The 4,207-nt window shown below is 46.9% G+C and overlaps 1 pseudogene; it reads left to right on the forward strand.

The window, feature by feature from the left end:
- Window positions 1-497: 497 nt before the first annotated feature.
- Window positions 498-3,401, forward strand: LOC116068631 (annotated as a pseudogene).
- Window positions 3,402-4,207: the final 806 nt, after the last annotated feature.

Genomic DNA, 4,207 nt, shown 5'->3' on the forward strand with positions numbered 1-4,207 from the left:
CTTGTCAAAGACATGTGTCAGCTTTCTTCCCTCTGAAAGGAAGGGTATGTGTATCCAGACATCCTCTTCCTTGGGCTGAAAGTGAGTCTGAGCTGCACAGAGAACCAGCAAGATAAGATAAGAGAGAGGAGAAGGAAGGGAGAGAAAGGGAGACAGCAAGATATATATATACAGATCTAGGCAGAGAGGAGGTCAAAGTGGAAGAGAGGAGAGGAGGGCATGACAAGGCCATAGATCACTGACAAAAAATGGGGCCTGGGCTCAAGACACAGCCATCTTATCAGTGACCACAAGGCAGGATCTTCTGCACCATGAGGAAGAAGAAGCCAGAATATTAAAGGAAGTTGCTGGTCACAGGAGGTGGAGATGGGGAGGTTATGCACCCACTCAGTTCTCCAAATGAGAAGGCCCTGGGGGGATGTGTGTCATTTTGTCCTGGTTCTCTCTTGACTCAAAAACACCTCAGGATCCCTCCACAGTGTCTCCACTCTAGCCTTATGGCTCTGGTGTTCTAACTTCCTGGAGGGACTCTGGCCATGGCTTGGATCTTGCTGCTTCTGCTATCAGCAGCATGTCTGCATGCTGGTGAGTGGTGGGAACCTCACTATCGAGGACTGAACCACAGAAGGGAACAGGGACTGGCAAGAGTGGGCTGTCATGTGGACAGGTGTCTGCCTCAAAGGAGCGCATCCCTCAGAGAGAGCCCATCCCAACCCTTAGCTCTCTTTGCTGTCCCACCAGCCACAGGGACAGTCCTGCCCTGTGTCCCACCCCTGTCTGTGGAAGAAGGCTTGGGATGCTCTGGGTTGTCCTTTCCATCCCTGCAGTGGCTTCAGATTCTCCCCATCCTTCCCAGGGAACTCTGCAGGATACAACAGAGCAAATGACTATGGAGTCAACTAACCAGCTCTCCTCTCTGGAGTCCACGGTGGCTCCACTGGGATCCCTTTCTCCTTCTACTTCCCCTGGGAGTTGGCCAAAGATCAGCAGATGAGCATAGCCTGGAGATGGAAGCACTACCATGGGGAATACATCTACAATTCCACCAGACCTTTCATACATAAGCATTTCAAGAACCAGCTCATCCTGAACTGGACACAAGGTCAGACATCTGGAATCCTCAGAATCCTGAACTTGAAGGAGACTGACCAAGACACATAACTTCTGTAGAGTCTGGCTGAGCACAACAGAGGAGTTGGCAGTCAATTTTTGGGACAAAACTCATCATCACCCATGGTGAGCCATTCTGGCTTAGGCTTCAATACCTGTGGCTTCTTAGTCCCCTCGATGTTACCTCACACCCCACAACTCTGAACTTTGTTTCATATTCCTTCTCTTTGGCCCTGCCCACGCCTATGACAACAGCATTTTTCCCCCTTGTAGTTGCGACAAGTGTTTGCTGCCTCCTCTGCTGTGGTCAGTCATTCTCTGCTCAGACAGAACTGCACCAGACTCTTGGCTTCAGCGTGTGCCCTACCCTTTTTGTAGATCACACCCTTTTTGTTCCAACTCTAACACTACAATCCTTCCCACTTTCATCCCATTACCCCAACTTTTTCCAGGATGTAGCTGACTCTCTTGGTCTGGTGGCAGGGCTCCATTGCTCCCTGTATGCAGCATCTCCACACAGGTCCAACCAAACAAATGGATGCCATTGGATATTCTTGATATCCTATAAGTCAACTGTAAACTGCCAGCTGTCACCTTCATTTCCATTCCTAACTCCCCAGGACACATCTGTCATGTCTCCCTATCCACTGTCTTGTCTTCTGTCTGTTTTCCTACTCCTCTGTCTCCCTCAGTGCCCTAACCTCTCCCACACAAGACCACAGGCTCTTTGGTAGCAATGCCCGCTTTTTCACCATGTGGCTGCCCTGTTTTCTGATCCCTGCAGCTCCTCTAATGCATAAGTAACTGGATAACTGGAGTCTCATACACAGGAGACCTGGAGAACCAGCCTTGTTACTGTGTGGCTATTACTGTCCCTTCCCATCACATGGCCCAATAGGACCTGGGGGATCCTATGTACTTTGTTGTTGATCATGACATTGCTCTGTGGATCTTCTTTGTTGATTTGTTCTTTTTAGGGAACAGGTTTTCACTATAGTCCTGGTTGTCTTGGAACTCCCTATGTGGACCAGGCTGGCCTTAAATTCACAGAAATCTGTCTGCTTCTGCATCCCAAGTACCAATATTAGTGGCATGTGCCACCATGCCCAACAATGGATCTTGACTGTAGTAATCAACATGTGAGAGGATGCCCTCATGATAGTTTTGTGTGCAGTCTATAGCTGTCATTTTGACTTGATGTAATGACAAACAGCAGCTGCCAGGGCTCAGGGAAGAGAGAGGAAAAAAAAGATGTTTCATGATTCTAGAGTTTCCAGTTTGTAAAGGTTCTGGAAATTAATTGTACTGATATTTGTAGAGGAAGTTATTCTATTCTGCCTTGCACTGGGCTGTAATCTTATAGATAAAAATGATTTTCTTTATGCTATACAGTTTTATGTATTTAGTGTGTATGTGTGTGTGGGTGTGTCAGTGTAATTTTGTGTGCCTGTCTGTGTGTATGTGTGTTCATTTGTTACCACGTTGGAGGAGGTGAGAAAACACCCATAAGTCTCGCCATTTTAGTTTTTGAGTCGGGGTCTCTCACTGGCTTCTGCTATGCCAAGGAGATTAAGTTGTATGATGAGTGAGTGCTAGCAATTTACTTGTCTTCACCTTTTCAAAACTGGGATTAGAATCACTCAGCCCTGTAAAGTGTGGAATTCAATATATACAGCAGCCTGGCATTGAACTTACAGAGATCTGCCTGTCTCATCTCTAAGGCTAAGATTAAAGGACATGTTCACTCATTTCATTTGGGTTCTTCATATGAATACTAGGGATCAATCTTGTGTTCTAAGGTCTGAACAGCAAACACTATGGACTGAAACATCTCTGCCTGTTATATACACTTATCACAAAACAACTATATTTCTATGACTTAGTTATCTGAACAAATAATAATCTGAAGACATATAGCAAGACATTTGGAGAACATGCATTTGAGCTCGCGCTCCTAGAGTTTCAGCCTTAAGCATTTGTTCTCCCCTCTGTGTGACAGTTGTTCCCCACCCCACACCCACAAAAAAGACAAGATGTGACACTCACCCATCTCTCCCTCATCCAGGGAGGGTCTGCTCACTTCTCATCTCTCCCCAGCACTCAGCACCACCATGAGGAGCTCCTCCATCATCACCTCTGCAGTCACCACAGCTGGCCTGGAGGACACAGGGGGCCAGAGGAATCCTTCACTGCTGAACCTGAAAGCCATGGTTGGGATGGTATTAGTCAAGGCTGTGGTCACCATCCCCATCTATGGATGGATGATCTTCCTGTGGTGGAAGCAAAGGTGAGTGGTTCAGGACAGGCCTCACCCAAGCTTCCCCACTGGGAGTGTTCTCAGCTGTAGGAGGTGGAGAAGGGCTGGCTTGTGCATGGAAGAGTAAAGAGAATAAAAGGAGGTAACTGTGCCTGAACTCCACAAGGACTGCATTCCTGGAGCCAGCTGGAAATTAGAGGAGCAAATGCAGATGAACACAGAGGCTGCTCCTAAGGAATTCAAGGAGGCACCCAGGAGCCTCAGGAGCTGACTGCTCATTTGGAAAGAGCTATGCTAAAGCGCAGCTGCTAAAGAGCTGAAGAGCAGCGGCTGAAGAAGGTCTGAAGCTGACCAGGTTTCAGGATCAACAACTCAGAGGAAGTGAAACCTAATGAAAAGAGATACTTCTTGAGTTGGGCATATGTGAGCAAAATGGAAATTAAGAATATGACATGTAATAGACCTACAGATGAAAAGACTATGTAAAAGAAGAACCTAAAAACTGGAAGTAAAAGATTTGTACACTAAAACCATAACACTACAGAGCAAATTTACAAACAGCCAGCGAGGTGGCTCAGTTGCTCAACGAACGCTGGGCCCTGAGGTTCATCGTCGGGAAGCACATAAAGAGTAGTCAGGTACTTGGACAGGCTGACTCACTGGGATCCATGTGCTGCCAGCCTTATCCAATGGGTAGGTGAAAGCCAAAGACAGACCTGTCTCAATAACAGTGGTGAAGTGCCACTGAAGAACAACGTCCAAGGTTGTATTCTACCATTCACATGTGTGTGCACACATCCAGATACACACATATACATACATACTGCCAAAAATACAGTT

The sequence above is a fragment of the Mastomys coucha genome, unplaced genomic scaffold (genome assembly GCF_008632895.1).
Source record: "Mastomys coucha isolate ucsf_1 unplaced genomic scaffold, UCSF_Mcou_1 pScaffold22, whole genome shotgun sequence".
NCBI classification, from domain to species: domain Eukaryota; kingdom Metazoa; phylum Chordata; class Mammalia; order Rodentia; family Muridae; genus Mastomys; species Mastomys coucha.